The 25,227-nt window shown below is 40.3% G+C and overlaps 1 protein-coding gene across 3 annotated transcripts in view; it reads right to left on the reverse strand.

The window, feature by feature from the left end:
- EPHA3 (EPH receptor A3) overlaps positions 1–25,227 on the reverse strand; it is a 311,971-nt gene that overhangs the window by 75,926 nt on the left and 210,818 nt on the right. The window lies entirely within an intron of this gene.

Below are 25,227 nucleotides of genomic sequence, written 5' to 3' on the forward strand. Positions count from 1 at the left end.
TGGATGACAAGCTATGGCATGCCACCCACTAACCCACCATCCAAAACCTGGAAGTACTAGAGGTCTGACAGTAAAAATCCTGATCTCATGAGATTTCCAACATAAAAAATTTCAATTAAGCTTCAGACCACCACTTTTTGGAATCTTTTCCAAACCAGCACTGAAATCCTAGAATCTTCAGATCTAAGGCAAAGCTTCCATTTACTTCACTGGATCCATTCTTTCAAAGATTGGCCATCATCAGTTAGGAGAGGTAACTCAGCAACTATGATATTTTTGCTGTTGGTAGATTTGTTAGTTTCAGGTTTCAGAGTAACAGCCTTGTTAGTCTGTATTCGCAAAAAGAAAAGGAGTACTTGTGGCACCTTAGAGACTAACCAATTTATTTGAGCATGAGCTTCCGATGAAGTGAGCTGTAGCTCACGAAAGCTCATGCTCAAATAAATTGGTTAGTCTCTAAGGTGCCACAAGTACTCCTTTTCTTTTTGTTAGTTTCAGCTATTATCCATTCCCAAGTATTAGCATAGTGCTGTTATGTTTGGATTTCCAGTGCTGCAGGAGAATTTCTAAATGCCAGACAGATTGTTCTCATAAAAATTAAATAAATAAATACATAAATAAATCAAACCCACATTTCTAATCATACTTGATTTTGCTAAATTCTTTAAAGGACTGGAACACTGAAAAAATATATCCACCTCAGACAAATGTATGTACTCTATATACTGTATTTTTATATTCAACCCGGTTCTTTGCAATATACTCCCTAACAACATTTGCATTTCAGAAATACTCCATTTTCATTCAAATCTAAGTAAACCTTTATCTTGCAGTAGTTATGCTATTAATGAATCTAGAGTTCTGGGCGCGGGGGGGGGGGGGGGGGTCTAACTTAATTTTACTTACACTGACCAGATCTACAAGCTCATTGTGCTTGTTAAAAAGCATTAAGTGAGGTATATAGGGTTGGTTTGTAATGTGTATCCTTGAATAATTCCATACTTTCATAAGTATAGGCCACTGCTAGAGGCAAAGTATCAGCCTTTTGGACTGTTGTAGTATAGCAAGTGCTCTGTTAAGTCAACCCCTCCTGCTTGCTGCTTTTATGCCCTTGTAAGTCATTTTTATGCCCTTCTAATTCATGGTATTTGTCATTTTTGTATTTCAATAGCATATACAACCCAGTATCCCATCTGTAATGTTTCCCATTAACACTCACAAAAATATTAATAATTAATAAATGATTAACAGAAATGGTTTTTCTCTAATAAATTACATAAGATTTACTATAATGTTTTGTTGAGACAAACCTAAATAATCGTATGTACTTCAGTGCTGTGTTAAGGCTTTCTTATAACAGTGTGTTAGTTATTTTAAACTTATTTATACATCTCTATGGATGTTACAAGTAACACATCTCACACCAGTTTATTAGAAAAGCGTTTGCTATGCATTTATCAATAGCAATTTATAAGTATACAGCTCTCTATCCTATGGATCTGGAAGAACCTTAGAAACTATATATACATAGCAGTTAACTGGTACATGCACTGGTACTTGTGTGGAATAGATGGGAGGCGAAATTTTGAATCACAGCAAAAATACAGTTAGACAAACTTCTTTGACAGGGTAACAGGCCTTGTGGATAAGGGGAAGGCAGTGGCTGTGGTGTATCTTGACTTTAATAAGGTTTTTGATACTGTCTCACATGACCTTCTCAAAAACAAACTAGGGAAATACAACCTAAATGGAGCTACTATAAGGTGGGTGCATAACTGGTTAGAAAATCGTTCCCAGAGAGTAGTTATCAGTGGTTCACAGTCAAGCTGGAAAGGCATAACGAGTGGGGTCCCACAGGGATCAGTTCTGGGTCCAGTTCTGTTCAATATCTTCACCAATGATTTAGATAATGGCATAGAGAGTACACCTATAGAGTTTGCGGACGATACCAAGCTGGGAGGGGTTGCAAATGCTTTGGAGGATAGGATTACAATTCAAAATGTTCTGGACAAACTGGAGAAATGGCCTGAAATAAATAGGATGAAATTCAATAAGGACAAATGCAAAGTACTCCATTTAGGAAGGAACAATCAATTGCACACATACAAAATGGGAAATGACTGCCTAGGAAGGAGTACTGCAGAAAGGGATCTGGAGGTCATAGTGGACCACAAGCTAAATATGAGTCAACAGTGTAACACAGTTGCAAAAAAAGCAAACATCATTCTGGGATGTATCAGCAGGCGTGTTGTAAGCCAGACATGAGAAGTAATTCTTCCGCTCTACTCTGTGCTGATAAGGCCTCAACTGGAGTATTGTGTCCAGTTCTGGACACCACATTTCAGGAAAGATGTGGACAAATTGGAGAAAGTCCAGAGAAGAGCAACAAAAATGATTAAAGGTCTAGAAAACATGAAAAAAATGGGTTTGTTTAGTCTGGAGAAGAGAAGACTGAGAGGGGACATAACAGTTTTCAGTTACACAAAAGGTTGTTACAAGAAGGAGGGAGAAAAATTGTTCTTCTTAACCTCTGAAGATAGGACAAGCAATGGGCTTAAATTGCAGCAAGAGTGGTTTAGGTTGGACAAATTGCAAATTTTTAAGAGCACGTTGGGCAAACACCTGTCAGGGATGGTATCATAAATATAAAGGGAAGGGTAACCACCTTTCTGTCCACAGTGCTATAAAATCTCTCCTGGCCAGAAGCAAAACCCTTTCACCTGTAAAGGGTTAAGAAGCTAAGATAACCTCACTGGCACCTGACCAAAATGACCAATGAGGAGACAAGATACTTTCAAAGCTGGAGGAGGTGGAACAAAGGGTCTGTCTGTCTGTGTGATGCTTTTGCCAGGAACAGATCAGGAATGCAGCTCAGAACTCCTGTAAAAAGTCAGTAAGTAATCTAGCTAGAAATGCATTAGATTTCTTTTGTTTAATGGCTGATAAAATAGCTGTGCTGAATGGAATGTATATTCCTGTTTTTGTGTCTTTTTGTAACTTAAGGTTTTGCCTAGAGGGATTCTCTATGTTTTGAATCTGATTACCCTGTAAGGTATTTACCATCCTGATTTTTACAGAGGTGATTCTTTTACTTTTTCTTTAATTAAAATTCTTCTTTTAAGAACCTGATTGCTTTTTTATTGTTCTTAAGTTCCAAGGGTTTGGGTCTGTGTTCACCTGTACAAATTGGTGAGGATTTTTATCAAGCCTTCCCCAGGAAAGGGGGTGTACGGCTTGGGGGGATATTTTGGGGGGAAGACATCTCCAAGTGGGCTCTTTCCCTGTTCTTTGTTTAACACGCTTGGTGGTGGCAGCATAGGATTCAAGGACAAGGCAAAGTTTGTACCTTGAGGAAATTTTTAACCTAAGCTGGTAAGAATAAGCTTAGGGGGTCTTTCATGCAGGTCCCCACATCTGTACCCTAGAGTTCAGAGTGGGGAAGGAACCTTGACAGATGGTCTAGATAATTTAGTCGTGCCTTGAGTGCAGGGGCCTGGATTAGATGACCTCTTGAGGTCCCTTCCAGTTCTATGATTCTATGGATCTTTAATGTCCACACAAAGTATGGTTTCACCTGAAACATTCAGTCTACAGCATATTACTTAACTACAGCTGGTTATCCCAGGATCTTGAACCTAACTTGCCAGGAAAATCAGGAATTTCAAACCTGATGTTTAAACTACTAAGCTGCCCCCTATAAAAGGGTTCCAAATGTTATTTCATTAAAAAATATATATTAACCTCCAGTTCCTACAGAAACAGCTTATCTAGTTTGGGGAAGGATTGTTTGTTTTTAAAGGATAAACTAAATTCTCCATGTTTTGGGGCAGAGAGAAGTTTAAAGAATAATACAGAGCAATTTACTTTCTAAAGAAATGTTCTGTCCATTTTCCATATAATCTCAGAATGGGGCTTCCAGTCTGTTCTTGGAAATAGGGGACAAGTTTAAACTTCTTAGGTCCTTATTCAGGCAGTCAAAGGTAATTGGCAGTATAAACTATTTTAAAAAAGAATGAGAACATCAGTCTTTAGGTCCTTCAAATAACTGTAAGAAGATAGAGCTTTAGGATTTCTCTCCAACCTGAACATTCTTAATAACTAGAATAACTTCAGACTGAAGAAAGATATGTCCTATCAGCAGGACCAGCGGAGAACTGCTTCAAATAAAAAAAAAATCAATTTCTTCATATGCCATTTGGATTTTACTTTCTTCAAATGCTGCCAAAAACATGCAGTGCTAGAATGTTTTGAATATACTTTGTCAATGGGGGCATTTTGGGCTGATGTAAACACAGACAATTTTATCGGTACAGTTTGCTAAAACAGGCATTTTGTGAACGGATTGTGTAAACATTCATTTAACACAACTCAAAGGTAATCTAAATGAAAATGTTTTACTTAGGAAAATGTATACAGATTTCAAGGAAAGACTGTTGGAAAAATGTTTAGGTTAAGACTTGTAATAAACTTCCACTGAAAACCATGTTAAGACTGCCACGGGCATCATTGGGTGTTGGATAAAGCCCCATATATCAGTGTTCTAATGTTTGTATTGATGGTGTGATGTATCTATTATCAACCTTAACTTTCTCACAATGTAGGTTTTTTGTTTTTTGATAACAATCTTATTGCATATGTACATCATGAATGAGTACTGAAAGATTAATTTTCCTTCATGAGTAAGGAAGGATGTATATTTTCAATACACATGTGCAATGTATACATCCATAACATTATTTGTCTATATACTGTATGACTGGTTCTTGACCACTCTACGCAGTTAACATGCACAGACTCCCAACACTAGGGGAACTCAGACAAGATGCAAGCTTACTAGGGGAAATTTACTTTGTGCATTCAATATTGTTCGGTGGACTTTTGTAGCAACTGGGGACATGGATGTTGAAAAGGTAACAGATTGTATGGACTGCAGTGATCCAGGGAGCTTAAGCTCACAAGTGTAAAAACCTCTTCACTCACAACTGTTAAAAGTGCAAGCAAGTAACATGAAGGGTCTAGCAGAGAGGACAATAAAACTCTGCTGAAACTGATTTCCCAGAGAAACTGACCCCAACAGATCATTTGTTTTCCTCCAGTTTAATAGCAGCTGTATATAAATCTTCTTATTGACTTTTTTATTCCTTGGTTATTGTTTTCATATGTGACTGGTTTACAGATGTATATACTGTAAGTTAAATTTCCATGTCCTATGAGAGGGAAAGTTCAGAATTAACTCCGGGAAGCCATGTATATGCAACTGGTGAAATGTTTAAAGTCATCTTGTTTCTTGTTTAGTCCTGCTGGTCACAAATTACATTTTATTAAAAATCTCAAAGTTCTGTAGGATTTAGATCTAAAAAGGATATGGACCACTGTCTTCCAATGGCGATGCACCCACTTATATCAGGGCTTAAGTTGGTCCTGTATCTTTAAAGATAAAGCACTCCAAGTAAGTTCAGGTAGCATGGATGGAAAATTAGTGCTTTAGAGAGAATTTGTTCAGGAGTGGGTCTGAGGCACTGGGAGTGCACAAACTATTTAAGAATGTTCCCTGAACTATTTTAAAAAAGAGACTTTTTATTTATTGTGATCTGAAGACATTACCACCTAATCTTGACTTTATAGTCTGAATAAACCCCACCCCATTCCACATAGAGACTATGCCCCCTGTCTCTATAGGGAATCTCTATAGAGATTGACACGGAATGATATATTTTAAATATATTTAAGTTTTTACACTGAGGGTTTGGGTTGCTTGGGTAATGATATACTGAGCCTCCCTTCTCAGCGCCACTTGTTCACTTTCGTCCCAAATCTGTGGTGACAAAAAGACACCACCAACTGGCGACTGTTTTGCTGGTCTACGCAAAATGAGTTGGTGATCTTAGCCCAGTTCTCAGAGTACCAATATCCAAACAATAAAAAAAAAAAGAAAACCCACCACCCATCACTGTCACCCTTGCTAGAAGTCCCGCTGGAAAGTCCAAGGACTGAATGGACATGAAGAAAAAACTGCTTTTCCACATATACACCACACAGACGACAGAAGGCATGTTCTTATCATAGAGCTATTTGAGGAAATGTGTGTCGTGCCAGTGCTATGTAGCTCAATAAAAGGCTTAAGTGTTTATCTCAATCCAGCATCTTTCACAAACAATTAATTCTCTCTCTCTCAACAACAGCAACAGAACAAAAACATTTTTTTTCCCTTTCAACCAGACTTTACAGCAAGGAGAAACCAAGACAGGAATGGTTTTGTGACTGAGCTCTCACAATTTTGGCTTTATCCAACATCCCACTATCCACCAGCATTCTATTTGTTGGACAGTCAAATGTAATGGCAGTGAAGACACATCTGCGTGTCTCAATAACGTCTATTAAAGTTCTCTTTTTCTGAACCATTGTATTTCTCTTTAGATTTGTGACTTCCCCCCTCCCAATCTCCTTCCCCTCACCCCCATCCCAGGTTGGTATCTAACAATGGTTTATTCTTTAACATTGCTTATAAAAAGCAGGAGTTGAAATATTTTTAATAGGGAACTTTCTTTGATTGCAATACAATGTACTCTCTTAATGAAGTGCAGTTAAACATGCTGCCATCATATATAATGTTTTGCTAGAACACGTAATTACAAGGTTAAACACATTCCAAAAAGGGTACAAACAGAACATTGTATCAGGTGGCTCATAAGGTTTGTAGAAGAGAAAGGAAATAGTTATATTTTAATGACATCTTTGGAAACCTGCTAAACCCTACACCTCCCTCCCCCAGATACAACCATCCCACTCTTGAATGTGTGCACAGACACAGTCCTTTGCCCTTTAATCTCCAGGATATGTAGTTAAACTAACATTGCACTTTTGTATGTGTTTTTCCACCTTTTGTTTAAGTTACTACAGACTCAATATATTTTTATGACGTGCACTGTGAAATGTCATCTGATTCTGTAGAGTCATTAAGCGATAGTCAAACCAAATGGAATTTACCCTTCTTGTCCTCCCTTTTCACCAGAGGACTGGAATTTGAGACTGTATCAAGCCCTAGGTCCAAGAGCATCATGTCAGGAGCTCTTACCCTGGATCTGGCTCAAATTTTTGGTGGGACACACTCAGACATATGAAAAGGGTAAGGGTTTCTGACAGAGGGCTGTCAGAAACTAACGGTTTACACTAAAAGAAAAAAATAAAGATCCAGTGGTAGGAGGAGGAAGAAGAGATGTTAGCAGGGGACATGTTAACTTTGGAAGATGTGGAATTCAAACCTGGATTATAAGGGGCTGATTTTGGTTGTATCCCAAACCAGGCTTTTTTCCTAAAAACCCTGTGGCTTTGCTTGTTTTTCATTAAAGTCAGTCTCCACTCCTGAAAATAGGCACCTGGGAGGAAAGCTTTCTCTGGGAAGCCTTTGGCTATCAGAACTTGCCAGGTAAATCTGCAACTTCTGGGACAACGTGGAATAACAGGTTCAGTTTTGGACACGTGTGACACTCTACAACAATTTTAAACTTAAGCTGTTTATTTGAGACCTTTATTTGCACTGCATGGATGGCCTCTGCATAACGAAGAGGAATGCTCAAATGTATTCTGCAGATGAGAGGACTATAGCACTTGGCTGCAGACTCTGGGATGACAGCAGACATTGCGCAAATGACAAAGAAAAGACGGGAAGGCAAAGAATGGAAAGGGAAAAAAAGAAGCTCCAACAGGAACTGCACTAAAATACAGCTGGTTACTTTCACTCTTAAGCACAGAGGAAAGCCACATTCTGGGCAGCAGCTGTCACTGGACAAATGAGTATCAGGGGTAATTTCTCACCATAACAATTAATTTTTAAATTAAAAGCCAGCTTTATTAAGTTTTGCATTTTCACATCCTCACATCTCTCTCTCGCTCGCTGTGTGTTTTTGCTGTCTCTTTTTAAACACCTGCTGCACTACAGGCAAAATGTTTGATTTACTCATATGCTTAACATATGGGTGATAAATCACGGACACACCATGTCCATTTGAGAAGTATCAGGCTGCACAAGGCACTCACTTCAGAAACTAAAAATTATGGTGCCGTGGCATTCACAGTTGTTATTTCACAGAGAAGGGACACCTCCTGTATGCTTTCTTAAGGTTTCCTCCTAAGGTACTCGTAACAACAATGTTATTCTTTCTATTCTCTGTATGAAATGGGAGGGGGCAAGAAGGAGGGAGAGGAAGCTTCTCAGCACTTCATATTTTCACTCAATATTTATAAGGCTATATCAATTAACCGACCAGTCTAGCTTCCCCTGCCCAACCCCACTGTCAGGTTACTTTATGCTTTCCTATAGTCTTGTGCCTCCTGGGGTGAGCTTTCAAGAAAGAGGGAATTATTTACCATGACTGCAACACCAACTGTCAGATGCTTATTAGGCTACTGCTCTTCAGGAAACTAAGTTATCATCTCAGTTGGAAAAATCCCTCCAATTTCTTAGAAATGTCATTAAGAACTACTTGTGTGTGTGCCAGTGTCTTAAACAGAACTCCTGCCCTGAGAAAATGGGTGCTGTTGGATTAAGGATTTCTGAGACAAACATCTTTTTTTGTTCTGAAGTCCTTTAACTGGTCTGCCAGCAAATGTCATCAGAACAGATTCAGTCTGGTTCCAGACTATTGGGGTACATAGTGAACCAAAGCAATCGAAAATAATGTCTCTAAAATAATCAAGATTTCATACCATTTTTATTTTCTTTCACTTTGCCTTTCCACGATTCTTTGTCATTTCATGGTTACACCAATACAGATGAATTCTCAGTTCTTACTTTAATACACATTATCTCTGAACAACACTATCCTTTCACAGAACAGTTGTCCACCAGCTTCAGCTTTAAATATCTAATCAGCATGAGCTGCTAAACTGCTTGCACTGGTAAACTCCACATAAAAAAATGCAACCTGCTCTGGACTTAAATGCTTTCCGCTGAAAGCATTTCATAATAACGGAAAAGTGTCTTCCACTCTTCTAAGCACTTCCATGAGAGATGCTGGTGTCCAAACTAGACAACCCTACAGCCTTTCATTTTGAGCCACCTCTACCACTGGCAGGTTGGAAACAGTTACTCAGTGTCAAAAGTCTACAGAATAAGTTTGGATTTCAGAGCATGCCAGTCTACAAGAGTCTGATGAGGTGGTAGAGCTTTAGGGCTTGTCTACACCACCGCCAAAGTTGATGTAACTTACATTGCTCAGGGGTGTGAAAAAACCACCCCCTGAGTGACCTCAATTTACAGCACTCTCCTGCCGACATGGCTTCAGTTGCATCAACATAATTACTCCACCTCAACGACAGGCAGAAGCTATGTAGTGTGGTAGTGAAGACAAGCCCTCAGACTCACATGAACAATAAGGCCTACAAACCAAACTCCATATAGGCTTTCCAACAAAAGAGGATTCACAGCTTTAAATCAATAATTGCAGTTTAATTGAGAAGGATTTTATTAAGTCCTGCATAATTTATGAATACAAAACTCCCCTTGGCTATCATGGGAGTTTTGAGCATACAAGGAATGTTGGATTTGGCAGCAATTGGTGGAAAGATGTTTGTAGTGTGGATCAAAGAAACAGGTAGTTTTAGAATGGTCTGTCTAACTGACCAGGCTTGCAAGCTGTCTAATAAAGACAAACTTCAAGAGGCAATGCAAGTTGTTAGCTTTTTTAAAAATTCAGAAGTACACCGATTGCCTCTCTCACTAGTCATTCACCTTGCAATGTTAGTGTTTTTGCACTGAAAGAAAAAATAATAAGGGACTGTTATGTGTTTAGCCTGAGAGCAAATGTTTTCCTTGCCTTGATTTCTTTCTTTTTTATTATTTTAACACACTGAGCTGTTTACACAGAGAACCTCAGTGTCACGTGACCTCGCAATTAGAACCTTAAGAAACTCATACTAAAACATAAGTGGATATGTGGATCAATGTTGCTGATGATTATCTATTGACATCCAATCTACCATTCCAAAACCTCCACTTAAAAGGTAGGGAGGGTGGGAGATGGTGGGCATCAGTCACAAGCTCCATATTGGAATTTTCTCAGAGATGAGCAGAGTTCAGACCCACGCTGTTGTTTGGCACATTGAAGAGATCAATGTCAGCCACAAAGTTCAAATCCCGGGCATAGCTTCCCAAAGGTTTGTGGGGGCTGGAATCAAAGGCTTGGATGGGGATCATCTCTATCCAGTAACAGTGGGAGCAAGAAGGATGCTCCTACACTTCCCTTTTTGCCTTGCTACAGGATGACTGTTTGAGTTAAAATGATCCTTCAGCAGCCCTGGGGCAGAACTGTAAAACACATTTGAAAAGCGTAAAATCCTTATTTATGCCAGGAATGTTTGAAACTCAAAAGATAAATGTCATTCAAAAAACAAGCATGTGCTAGGTATCCAATATGTAATGGGGCACAGCTGTAATAACAGTCACTGAACCACAGGCTCCCTACATCATGTCATTAGTTGACTTTTAATAAGTCTATCTTCTGGTCCTTTTTATAAGGGCCAGTGGGAAAGAAAGAAATATATCATGCACCAAACATCTGTGGCTTTGTCATATTGTGTCTCTTAAAAGATATATCTACTTAAGGGACCTGTCTTAGGATACAGATTGTAAAGTGCATACAAGCATTGCTAAAAATGGATTGCATTTAAACAGAGAACATCATACTTTGTATGTGAGTTGCTAAAGACTGCATTTTAGTGTAATACAAAAAAGCATGTATTGGCACCAGGCTCTAAACATTATCTAAGGTACACTTCTGACATTTCTAATAGAGCTAAAGGCCTCACTCGCTGCAATATATCTTATACAAGCCACCTATTCCCTCAAGCTACCAGACACAAGGAAGGGAAAATCCTAAGTCTGAGGTGATTTTGAGAGTTTGCTCCAGATGCCCAGTGGATTTCTCCATTGTAATAGGGTTGTAAAACAATTATTTCTTTTTAAATGTTTGCTTCCAAGGTGAAGTCTGATCTGGAATAATAGTTTGATGATCTGCACTTCAGAAAAGTAGACCAAGGTGTAGCCCGTCCACTAGATCTCTATCTGGAGCCATTTATCCCCTCTGCTCCGCCAGCGATGTCAGCCTAGATATATCCATCAGTTTCAATCATCCCCAGACTTTTTTTCATACCAGCCTCTTTGCTTGGATAGTCTAGTTCACCAAGCCACCAGCTCTTGTCTTTCAAATACCTCCTGAAAACCCACTTATTTTCAAAAAGTTGATAATTCAAAAAATGTTAGGAGAAACACAAACAGGTCAAATACAGTGTAATCTGTGTGTTGGACTCAATATCGAGTTGTATTTACTGTCACTGCATGATTTGGTTCCACAAGATGAGATAAACAGCACAGAATTTTGAGGAAAAAAATGTCATGTCAGTGATGTGCCCTAAGCGAGCAATAACATACAACAGTTTAATGTTATTGCTAGTTTAAGGCACATCATTGCCATTTCCCCTTCACATTTTGCACAAGCAATTTCTATCCTGTTTAATTTTCATACACATCACATTAGGGCAACATTCAGCTCTCTGGTGCACACTGTGTGGCCCTCAATTCAAATATACTATTTTCCCTTTGTGTCTTGAACTCATATTGACTTTCTCTGATTGGATGAGCATAAGCCTCAGATTCAGCTGTGTGGCCCGTAAATATTTGGGCATGCAAACTCAAAGTCAGATTTTTTTAAAGCTTTAATCCCAGTAAAGTAGGATTTGTGTGATTCTGCTCATGGCAAGCAAACATGAAAGCGTGAACACAGGCAAAACTAAATTGTTTAAAACATTCAAATGACTCTTAGTGGAGAACTGTTACACTAGTTCTATGCGCGTAAGAAGAGAGGAATGTCCGAACCATGCTCAGTTCTACAGGTTGAATAATATTTTACCCACAGTGCTGTTGGAAGGAAATTCAGCCCACTCGACTTATCCCAAAAGTCTGATACTTCAAAAGAAGATTCCAATTTAGTCCTCATCATAAGTTTTAAAATTTATTCAATTGGCTGTTGTTATTTATTTGTATTATCAAAGTGCCTAGGGGCCCCAATTATAGACCAAGACTCTATTTTGCTAGGTGCTGTACAAATAAAACAAAAAGACAGTCCCTGCCCCAAAGAACTTACATTCACAATGCTGGACGGAGCCAAACAGAAAATACTTTGCTCTTATTTCCTTCCACTCCATGCTCCTCATTAGTATCCTTTCCCCATGCCATGGCTATGTCTGGAATTCCTCCTCCTCTCCTTGTGAGCTAAACTACCTCCCCCTCTCATTTCTTCAAATCCCACTTCTAACCACATTTCTTCCATGAGGCCCTTCAACATTGAATCACCGCATATAACACATATTTATTTATAACACACACACAACCCATCTCCTTCCTGGAAGATGTCTATCTCTCTGATTTAGCCTGCCTGCATCGGATATGGATTCTAAGCTCCCAGAGGCACAGGCCATGTCTTCCTCTGTCTAGTACTCAACATATTATCAGTGCTCAGTACATAAGGAATGCCGTATAGCTTTTTCCCCTTCAATAGCATGAAGCATAAGAGTAGGATTGTGTGCATGACAGGTCTAGAATATATTTAATGTTATGGAATCAACATTCACAATAGGTTCTGAAAAGTCAACATTTGCACTGGCCTCTTTACACTTGCAGACACATTTGTGCAAGAACACATTGCCAGTCAGCTGCCTATTAACTTTAAATGAGAAACTGCTACAGGTATTCTGTCTGAACTGTAAAATAACTTGTGCCCCTAAAAGACATCAGCCGAGGGATTACAGAAAGCAGAACATAAATGAGTGGCACATTGGGCTAATCACACCCCAGCGATCTAAGTCATGCCTCATCTTGGAGTTTTACCCTCTAAAACCTGCAACACACTTGGGTCTGGAATTAAGTGTGTTTGGTGGCATGGAAAAATCTCAAGGAGCATCAACTGAAGTGTGTGAACCATAACAGTTAATCACGTCTCAGAGAAAACAGTTGTGCAGCTGCCAACAGGTTTTTTGTCCTGAATACACTCTTAAGTGGCAAATACTTTACATATTTTGAGAATGATTCAAAGCAAAATCTTATTGCAACACTTACCTGTGCACTGGAGGTGAATGGGGTTAAAGATCAGCATACAAGCAAACGCAGAGAAAAGTATGGGGAAATCTTATGTGCATACAAGTCAGACCACATGGTCTTAGCTGAAACGAGCACCTTGATTCCCCACAATCCAGAAATAAGCAAGAAGAGATGATGTTATAGAGTAATTTTAAGTTCAGTGAACCTGAATACCCAAGAATTATATTACCATGCTTAGGGGTCGATGCAATGCTCTTTGGTTTGCAGGCATCTATTTTCCTGTCTTCTTTGGTGGATCTTTTATAAGGCTCAACAGACACAGGATAATTAATTCTTCTTCTTCATGGGTTTCAGAAATGCAGAGGGTGTAGGAGAAATGAAAGAGAAATATAGAAGAGGAGAGACCTGATTATCAGCCATATCCTCTCACATGGACCCCTTAAAATGAGTTAATATATGCAATGCATCTTATTATTAATAATTATATTATTGTTGTGCTGAGAAATCCCAATTAGCCGCCAGGTCCCGTTGTACTAGACACTGTACAAACTTATAGTAAGAGGAGTGCCCCAAAGAGCTTACGGTCTAAATGGATAAAATATGGGTGAAAGGAATCACCATTTTACAGTTGAGAAATGGAGATAGGAGAGATTGTGACTTCCCCCAGGTCACATAGGAAGTCTGTGGCAGATCCAAGAATTGAACCCAGATCTACTGAGTCCCAGTCCAGTTCATTAATCAGGACACCATAAACAGCAAAGGCCATGTCTTTAGTTTTACACACTCACACACACACACACACTCACACACACTCACTCTCTCTCTCTCTTTTAAACAGACTGACTCTTAGACCCCACCCCTCCTCACCACAACTGTTTCACCACAGCTGATCAAAAGTTCCAGCCTTATTTCATCCTATCCACTCCAGAGACACAGACACAACCCTCAGCAAAAAAGAGGTGAATAGTCATAATAAACAAATGCTTCACATTAGCAGAAGACAGAGTGGCCTTTAGTCACAATTGTACCATGGAGTCAGAATAATGTGCTCATTAAGGGGAATGGCATTTGGATGGGTAAATATAATACTGTGCATTTATGGGCCCTGTCCACATTAGGAAAACAATTGTGTTCTGAAGTCATTTTCAGTGACTGATCTCAAAAGTGTTTTTCACTTACACAAGTAGATCAGCTGGATGGATGGAGCATAACTCCACCAAAAAGGTCTTGAAAATTCTGGTTTTCCAAGCCCATTTAAAAGAAGCTCTGCCCCCATCCTCCCCACAGTGGGCCCAAGTGTGCAAGTGGAAATCCAGACAGGCTGCTAAAACTGAAAACTGTTTCCAAGCCTGCTGAGTTTTCCAGTGCAGATGAACCCTGAGCTCTCTTTTCATATAGGGATTTCAAAGCAATCCACAGTAGTTCCGCCTCATGCCCTCTCTTTGTGAAGAATGGGATATACAGGGATCACTTCTCCCACCCCTGGCCTGGGACCCAGCAGCTGTTTGACAGCACAGGGAATAATGAAGGATCCTGTATCCAGCAAAGAATGCAGAGGGTGTGGAATGCAATTCCCAGAGCTGGACTCCAGCATGGACGTCCCGACCCTTGCAGGAACTGTGATGGAATATTTATTAACCACAAGTGGCTGGAACTTTCTGTCAGCAGAAAATTGCAAAGACTTGAAATCTGGGGTTTAGAATGGAGATGTGGCTACCAAAAGGCTCTCATACCACACAGGGGCTTGAGGACACATTTCAGCTCCTAATAACTCCTCAGTACATGGAGCCATTAGAGCAGTGCCAGCTACTAACATTCTGATGTGTTCAGCACCATGTGCCATCACAAGAGCTGAGGAGCCCAAGAGGTCAGTATCACTAGCCCCATTTTGCAGATGGGAAAAAAATCAAGAAACAAAGAGAAGTGACCACCCAAAGCCACAGACAGTCAGACTCCCAAGCTCCTGGTCTAACAGCTATACCATTTCTGCTTCTCCTGATTCTTGTTCTGAAATCAATAATCTGTGAAGTGACATGGGAAACAGACAAGTCTGCTGGGAAAGACTGGAGAAAACTGTAACCTTAAATCCCTATCCCAGTGCATTGTAGGTGCATGACAACAATTCTGTGATGTCAGCAGCTCACTGTGACATACCTCATCACCTGAGATGATGCAACATACTGAGCTGTTGCCGAGCAATAGCCCAGAACCATCTGGCATGGCAGAGCAGCAAAGCCCCAGGATGGGGAGGAAGTGGTGTATGTTCATTCAAGAGATGACCTGGGGTCTACACAAAAAGGAATAGGGATGCTGAAGGAATGCCACATCAGTCAAGAGAGTGCCATGCGAGAGCTGGGACAAAGTGGACTCCAAGGAAGTGCTGCACCAGACACAATGAACAGGACACCAATGGAGTGCCATGGTGTGACAAAGGGGACACTGAGGGAGTGTTGTGCTGAAGGCGATACCAAGCTAATGCCATGCCAAAGGGAACACCAAGGAAGTGCTGGGACTGCTGGATCCAAGAGGATGCTACGGGAGCCCCGTGCCAAAGGGGATGAGGAGGGAGGGTTGGGCTGAATGAGCCGCTGAAGGAGCTGTCAAGGAAGCAGTGCACTAGCCAGGCTGAAAGGGATGCTGAAGGAGCACTATGCCAAAGCTGATACCAAAGGGGCCAAGGAAGCCCAGTGCCAGCTGGCACTGAAGGGGACACCCAAAGAATACCATGCCAGCTGAGGGAGTGCCTGGCTTGTCAGGCCCAAGGGGGCACCAAAGGGGATGCTGAGGAAGCGATGCATCACCCAGGCTCAAGGGGTTGCCAAGGGAGCACCAAGATGAAGACACTGCTGAATGAGCACTGCACTCACCAGGTCCAAGGGCATGCTGAGGGAGTGCTGTGTTGTCTGGGGTGAAGATAACACTGAGGGAGAGGAAATGAAGGAAGGTTCCATGACATAAGAATGACGACACCTGAGGGATGAGAGAGGAGTGACAAAGGAAGAGTGGGGAGGGATAGCTCAGTGTTTTGAGCATTGGCCTGCTAAACCCAAGATTGTGAGCTCAATCCTTGAGGGGGCCCTTTAGGGATCTGGGGCAAAAATTGGGGATTGGTCCTGCTTTGAGCAGCAGGTTGGACTAGATTACCTCCTGAGGTCCCTTCCAACCCTGAGATTCTAAGCGAAAGATACTCTCACATCCTAGTGGGTCCAAGGCAGGGCTTTGTTATTAATCTCTGTCATGTTTCTTTTCCCATGGATGAGTGGGGAATAAAGTATCTTTGTGTTTGTACAAGGGGCATCTCCTGTGGTTTGTTTCCCAACCCTGGCAGTTACCTCGGTGTGGTGAACAGGCCTCTCTGCTGCTCCATTTCTAAACTAGGGAGCGCTGAAGACTCCCAACTCTATTGCATCTCTGTGTGTGCAACAATCTGTATCTTAAGCGTGTGTGTGTACTTGGAAGACTGGAACAGACCCTCACATCTTTAAATGGTGAGGTTCAAATCAGGATACGTATCCCCTGTGACTCTTCCTGCTTCCTGTCTTCCTGGGACACTCTGGACACTTATGAGCACAATACACCAGCCAATCTTCCAGAGATGCACTCAATACTGATATTGGTTTATTGCAGGTGGCTGACCTGATCTGTGGTCTACATTCCCTGATGCACTACTCAGACATCATCATCTCTGGTTTCCTAAACATTCATTCGTTCAGACAGCTAAATATTCAAACTACGTGTACAAATTATATAAGTAATGTAAGCTGAAATATCCCTTTGATGAAGTAAGGAACCAAAGGGTCAGCCCTAAAGTAACTTGCAAGTGCTGGCACGACCTCCTTGTACACCCCGCTCCCCCACCAAGCCGTTCCGATTCATGGGTAAAATTCCTACCCAGTCTTTTTCGTTCATTAGCTTGCTGTGAGGAGTCCCTGGTGAATGAGATCTCTGCTCATTAAGCATCCATCTGATTGACAGGACCTTCCCCTAACAACCAAGCAAATCAAGCACAAGCACACACACAATGATTAAAACCTTCATAATGTTCTTTTAATGATTAAGAAAACAGGCTATTTGGTTGCTAAACCACAATACAGTAAAGATACTGGAAGCCTGCCCTTTAGGCACCTGCTTTTGTGTTTATTTGATCCATTTAAAGTTAACTTGGAACAATGTGGTCCTTGCTGTGGAGTTTGGTAGTTGATAATTATACTACCAGTCCTTTGGACTCACTGATTCATGTTGCCCAGACCAGGGGAAACAGCATAAATGCTCAGGAAAATGCATGTGGAGGGTGTGAAGCTCGAAGATGGAATAATTCATCAGCCTAATACTAAGCAGCCAGCAGAGAACCAGGCTGCTGCTGTCATTGCAGGTTATGGGATGAAGTAGTGGACTTAGCTCACTGCTGTCTCCAACTTTGTGAAGGGTTTTGATTGGCCATATCCATGAGCTCTGGCGATGCTCTCAGTTAAGCCCATTCCCTGTTCCAGTCTGTGTTTGAGTACAAACAGCTACATTTGGTGCCTGAAGTGGCTACACAGAGCCATTTATGTTATGACCAATAGAAATTAAAGATAGAATGGTCCATCGCATCCACTTGACAACACAAAATTGTTCCTCACAAACCGCTTCCCAAGAGCATAGTTCCTTATAACTAAGAAGCCCCATGAGCGCTTCAAACATAAATTAACTGTCTACATGGGAAAACAGTACTGGTTTAAATTTAAATTGTTTTTTAAACCGATTAAGTTACATTGGTGCAAACCTCCATGTGGACACACTTAGTTTAAACCTATTCCCAATCAATTTAAGCTATCCCAAGTAAAGTCACTCTTAAACTGGTTTTATAAGAGTTCCCAAACGCAGGAGTTGTGGGGGTTTAACATCAGATTAAATTCACAATGGAGGTTATTCATGGGGCTAATCTTTCTTGGATGTGTGTGATTGGGGATGACTCCCTCAAGCTGCATTCGGCTGTTTCTCAGTGTTAAAGCCCCACAACAGTTGTAACCGTGGGCTGAGAGAGGACTGGGCAAGAATATCCAAAGGATTCCCTCTTCCTCACACCCTCCCAACAGCTGCTTTTCTCCTATACAGTCAGCCCTAGGCATAATGAAGATCAAGAGTGAAGACAGTGTGACAGAAATCCAATCTGGAAGCTCACCACAGACACACTTTGGATTGTGAGGATTATACCCAGAGACTTTCAGCTTTATCACGAGGCCAAAAAATGTAACTGAATAGACAATGTGTGGCATCTCTTTTGTGCAGCTTATTATTCAGCTTCTGGATATTCTATATCAATCCAGAGCAGACAGCTTCCTGAAGGCTGAATGGCATCACTGATGTGTTAAAAACTATAGGAGTGTATAAATTGCGCTGTGGTCTACCATTGCCACGCTCATATTTGTTCCCAGAGAAACTGCAATCTGCCTGCATTTCAAAACCAATTGAAAGTGAACCATACAATGGGGCAAATAGAAGTCTAAGGTCTCAGATCAGCATTCCATCCCTGTTCAGCAAAGCACTTTAAGTACATGCTTAACTTCAGGCACATGCTTAAGTTCCATTGAATTTGCTGAATAGGAATGAATTTAAGCATGTGTTTAATTTCTTTGCTAAACTGGAATCCAAGTCCCGTATTATGACCTGCTCCAGCTATGTCTCAGTTTTGCCATGCTGTGTTATTGCCCACTTAAGGACTCTAAACTGAAATAAATTAAGGAGATTTTCATTATTTGTTTTGTTTTATATGATAAACACCATCAGCACTTGGAATTAAGGCATGCTACTGCTGTCTAGTTTGCAAATATTTACATTTGCTAAAACTAACAAATGTAAAACAAACAAAATAAGCAAATATTTAAAATTAAGTAAATGAAAGCTATCCCCAAACACTGAGGATTCTCCTTCATCACTGCAGTGGTCATTCAGATTGGTCAAGGTCCTTTGCGTCTTCTCCAAAATTGCAAGCACAAATATTCTACACATTTCTATTTAAAGTGTAGTTAAATTCATAAAAGCAATTACAGGGTAACATATCTTTTTGCTCAATACCTAGGTGCAATCAGGTTTTACTAGTGTTTGCACTATCAAGCCAGTAATTTTACAGAAAACAAGATATTCTGCCCCATGCACCATCAGCAAAGATGTTGGCTCAGTTCTCACTGAAGAATCTTCATAACTGGGTGTAAAGAGCAGAAAGATCATGGATTAATTTTTAGATCTTAGTGTGAGCTTTCAGTGATGCCAGATAGAAAATCATCTTTTGACTGGTAAAATGAGCATATTTGACACAGATGCCATCAAGAAAAGATAAAAAAGCACACAACTAAATTCTACAATACCATTCTTAGAGTCAATTTTCAGACGAACCGCATGTTCCATTTGCATCTTTCAAACTTTAACCTCCAGGTCAGATATGGATTGAATTCTCCCTTTCCCTGCTCCCTCTTAACTCCTGAATCAGTCTGAAAGAAAGCAAAATCTGAGTGGTATGAAAACCAATCTTTTGCCTTTTGAGCCTTGAGGCTAAAGGAGAGGCATTGCTGTTTTCTTTTCTTTTGGGTTTTTAAGTGAGGGAGAAGGGAAGGAAGAGGTGAACTTATCAGAAGCTATTCATGCACAACTGTGATAGTACATCACTTGGGGCTGAAGAAAAAGCAACATTTTCTAACAAATCTTTGGTCACTAGATTAGGATAGCCCTGACACGGGGGAGTTTTGCAAGTGCCAAACTGTGATTATAACCAGGGTGCAAGGATATGTACCCTGGCTAGAACATTTGAGTCATCTGCCCTGCAGGTAGCATAGCTAGAGGTTCTGAGAAGAACCTGCACAAACCAAGTATGAATCACTAGCCCCAAAATCACAGGAATTGCTGGTATGCTCTGTCCAATTTAAAAAACCTTTAACCCAGTGGTTCTCAACCAGGGGTACATGTACTCTTGTAAGTATACAGGGGTCTTCCAGGGGGTACATCAACTCATCTAGATATTTACCTAGTTTTACAAAAGAATACATAAAAAGCACTAGCAAAGTCAGTAGAACTAAAGTTTCATACAGACAAACCGAGAAAGTAAGCAATTTCTCAGTACTAGTGTGATGTGACACTTTCGTATTTTTATGTCTGATTTTGTAAGCAAGTAGTTTATAAGTGAGGTGAAACTTGGGGTATGCAAGACAAATCAGACTCCTGAAAGGGGCACAGTAGTCTGGAAAGGTTCAGAACCACTGCTTTAACTAATGAGAGCAGTCAGAGTAAGCAAGCATTGACCCCCAATGCTGGAGCACTGAACAGATCCACTAGAGCTGCTGTGTTGTCCCCAGTTCCTCTCTCAGGAGTGGATTCCACAATGTACAACTCCTGTTGACTTTAATGAGAGCTCTGTGCGTGGCAACATGTGCCAAAACTCTTTGACTTGAGAACAATCCAGAACGGGATAGCATCTTATCTTCATTTAGGATGCTGAAGTGACCGCTCAAAAAGTGGCAAGTGGCTGTGGGAACCAGCCAAATAAGTATAACCTAGGGAGCTTAAAAAAGAAAAACAAAAAACCAAAAAAAACCCCACACAAAAGAGCAAACTACAACCAGGAAACCTACATAGCAAATAAATCTGCACATGGTCCAAAAAGACCTGAGAATTCTGCACACAGACCAGTCAGTGTGGCACAGCTGTCAGTATCTCTGCATGACATTCATAATTAACACCCCACCTCCAGGGATTCTGATTTCCATATAATCTCCTGTAGCAGTCAGTGACCCTTCCTAAGCATGGTTGATTGGTGTTATTAGGAGATAACATCTGTGTGAAAGCATATTGATGTGAGACGGGAAGAAGAGTTCTTCCCTTCGGCATGTGTGGTAGGCAAAGGTGTACTACTCCAATTTACAATATCATAAAGCATAATTCAGAGGGTGCCACGTTATGTGGGCATCTCGAGGTACATTACAATGCAATTAAGAGGAAAAGCAACAAATTTAGCCCTATAAAGTAGATTAAAATGGAAACCCATGTCTTTCCTCTATTATTTCCATGTCAAAGACAGAAAGAAAGGCTTAGAAGAATTAGAAATATTGCAGTGTCATATCAGTAGGAGCCATATCTTGCCTGAGGGCTCATTTTTCAAGGCTGCCAGTTCATCAACTTTAACTGGAACAGAAGGAAAACAAAAATGAAAACCCAACAAAGCAAACTTCCACCAGGAATGGCATTGTTCCCAGTCTTCCTTTTCACACACGGGAGTTAAAGGAAAAAGCAGTCATTCAACTCCCAAAACAGATATTAAACTAATGGGACTCATTTGCTGTTCCCCTGGAGTTTTCACCCAGAGCATTCCACTGAGCTCAGCAGTGTTAGTCCTGATTTACACCAGTGAGAGAGGAGAATCAGACCCAAATATTTTACATGCATAAAGCACCTTTCATCACAATTTCCCCCCCACTTAAAGGACTTTACAAACTGCATGAAGCCCTAGTGAAGTGCAGCCCCATCTGGGTTGGCTATCAGCTATCAGCAGAACTGCTGGAAGGGATGTTTTAAAAAGACTACATTTGAAAGACTCATACACAATACATGCCATGGTACTCAGTTAATCTGTCTTGGAAGCTACAAGCTGAGTCACCTCTTGCTGGGGGTTAAAAGCTGATATGTCAGGACGCTGAAGGGCTGGATCCTGGTCTCACACCGTCATAACTCCACTGATTTCTCTGAACTTACTCCTGGATTTACACCAGTGTGAGATCAGAATCTGGCCTTGGGTGTTTCAAACTGAAGTTAGACCATAAAGCACTCCCTGCCTCCCCATCAAAATTGAAAAAGATCTACTGAAGTTTCATTGTGATTTATATTTATATAGTACTGTACTTTTCACAAGTGCTAAGACCTAGAACTCTGTAGTCATTTTACAAACATCAGCTGATTTCTCAGCAGCACTTAAAATGGTTCTCTGTGGTTTATTTATATATATGTATGAAAAAAGATGTGTTGTTCCTTATAGCTTACTGACTTGCCAAAGCATCACCTCCATTTATTTTAAAACAGCCTAGCAGAGCTCTCAGAGGCCGCATTCCCAAAAATCAGCACTGTCTTTGTTCTGAACTATTAGGTTGCTGATGGATCCATAAGCAGAAATGCCCACATGAACAGTGAAAAATGCGGATAGAAATATTTGCTCACTTTTAGGGGGCTTTTGGACTTCAGAGATACAGCAATTATAATGTAAACTGATGGTTCTCTTGAAATTTTCCAACTGGCTGAACGGCCGTAAAAATCACATTTTCACCAGTGAGGGAAGTAAAACATTTTGCCTCAATGTCTTCATAAATTTTCCTCTAGGAGCAACAAAAGGCAGTTTTGTATAGGTGAAAATCCTCAATCTTCACTTGGAACAAAGATGTGCAAAATAATCACTTTGTACCAGGCTAGAATTTCTACATTTTTCACCATAGAAAAAAACTGCCCATCAGTGCGAAAGAACAAAATTTCATGACTGACCATATTTGTGAATTAACATGAAAAACAATGGGGGGAAAATCTCTTGTGACTGTCTGATGAAGCAAAACGGGATGGTTTTGTTCAGCTCTTTTCTGAAATCTTTGAGTATAAAAACCAAGTAAAAATCTGAACACAAGCTTCCACAGTGAAAACACTGTAAGCCTATAAAGCCACTTATGGTTTGGGTCCTGTGTAACTTGAAAATCAGGGGGCAGATTCTTAGCTGAAACTCTCAGGAAGCCCAACCTGTGGAGAGGAAGGTACTTCTGAATTCTCAGCATAGCTGGGGGCCAAACTGGCTCATGATTAAAGTTAGTGAAGCCCCAAGGACTGCTGTGATTTACACTAGCTTTGAGTGACATTCAATCAGCTCAATACAGCCAGAACACAGAGAACTCTGGCCATACCTCTATTACAGGAGGTGTGTGAGGAACTGGTGAAGAGGCCTACACTGGCTTTACACTGGCTGGGGAAGCATCTGGCACTGGCCACTGTCAGGAGACAGGATCCTGAGCTAGATGGACCATTGGTCTGACCCAGGGTGGCTGCTCTTATCTTCTACAGACCACAGAAGAGTTAGACATGAATAATAAGAATACAACAGTTACATCAGCTATTATGATTCTTATTTAATATGTATATTGTAGTAGCAGGATAAAACTATAAGAGATTAATTTTCATGCTTCAAGCTATAAGGTCTGAAGTTAGGAAGAAACTTCTCTCACATGCATGTTATTGGGAAATTGTCTAATATGGAAGGTTTAGTCCCTTCTCTCATGCTTCTAAAACCGGCCACCACAAATTGGATACTTGCAAGCTGTTCAGTGCAGAGAGCATGTTTACCTGTACTCAGAGTGCTTGCACTAGTGGGGTCCTAATCCAGAGCAAGCCCTCTGGGCACTATGACAAAATAACTGACATCAAATAAATCTGGAAAAATACAATGCATTTGCTCCTATGGGCTATTGGGTAGATGCGTTTTATTAGGGCTGTCAAGCGATTTAAAAAATTAATCACACCATTAATTGCACTGTTAAACAATAATAGAATACCATTTATTTAAATATTTTGGATGTTTTCTACATTTTCAAATATATTGATTTCTATTACAACACAGAAGACCATGTACAGTGCTCACTTTTTATTTATTTTTGATTACAAATATTTGTAAAAAACCAAAAGAAATAGTATTTTTCAATTCATCTAATACAAGTACTGTAGTGCAATCTCTTTATCATGAAAGTTGAACTTTAGAATGTAGAATTTTATATAGAAAATAACTGCATTCAAAAATAAAACAATGTAAAACTTTAGATCCTACAAGTCCACTCAGTCCTATTTCTTGTTCACCCAATCACTCAGACAAACAAGTTTGTTTACATTTGCAGGAGATCATGCTGCCCGCTTCTTGTTCATAATGTCACCTGACAGTGAGAATAGGTGTTCGCATGGCAGTGTTGCAGCTGGCGTCACAAGATATTTACATGCCAGATGTGCTAAAGATTCATATGTCCCTTCATGCTTCATCCACCGTTTCAGAGGACATGTGTCCATGCTGATGACAGGTTCTGCTCGATAACAATTGAGAGCAGAGTGGAACGACGCATGTTCATTTTCATCATCTGAGTCAGATGCCACCAGCAGAAGGTTGATTTTCTATTTTGGTGATTCAGATTATGTAGTTTCTGCATCAGAGTGTTGCTCTTTTAATACTTCTGAAAATATGCTCCACACCTCATCCCTCTCTGATTTTGGAAGGTACTTCAGATTCTTAAATCTTAGTTTACCGAGTGCTGTATCTCTCTTTAGAAATTTCACATTGGTACCTTCTTTGCGTTTTGTCAAATCTGCAGCGAATGTGTTCTTACGGACTGGTCCTGCTTTGAGCAGGGGGTTGGACTAGATGACCTCCTGAGGTCCCTTCCAACCCTGATATTCTATGAAGGTTGTGCTGTACGGGAAAAGCCTTGCTAATGCGCCGCTACCCTTCCTACAGCCCGTTAGTAACATGTACTGAGTCATCATCCAAGACTACTATAACATGAAATATATATGGCAAAATGCGGGTAAAACAGAGCCAGAGACATACAATTCTCCCCCCAAGAAGTTCAGTCACAAATTTAATTAACACGTTAATATTTTAATGAGTGTCATCAGCATGGAAGCATGTCTTCTGGAATGGTGGCTGAAGCATGAAGGGGCATATGAATGTTTAGCACATCTGGCACGTAAATACCTTGTAATGCTGGCTACAAAGGTCCCACGCAAATACCTGTTCTCACTTTCTAGTGACATTGTAATGAGAATTGGACAGCATTATCACCCAAAAATGTAAACAAACTTGTTTGTCTTAGTGATCGGCTGAACAAGGAAGAGGACTGAGTGGACTTGTAGGCTTTAAAGTTCTGTACTGTTTTGTTTTTGAGTGCAGTTATGTAACAAAAAAACCCTCCATTTGTAAGTTGCATTTTCATGATAAAGAGATTGCGCTACAGTATTTGTATGAGATGAACTGAAAAATACTATTTCTTTTACCATTTTTACAGTGCAATTATGTGTAATAAAAATAATAATGTAAAGTGAGTAGTGTACACTTTGTGTTGTGTGTTGTAATTGAAATCAACATATTTGAAAAT

The sequence above is a fragment of the Caretta caretta genome, chromosome 1 (assembly GCF_965140235.1).
Source record: "Caretta caretta isolate rCarCar2 chromosome 1, rCarCar1.hap1, whole genome shotgun sequence".
NCBI classification, from domain to species: domain Eukaryota; kingdom Metazoa; phylum Chordata; order Testudines; family Cheloniidae; genus Caretta; species Caretta caretta.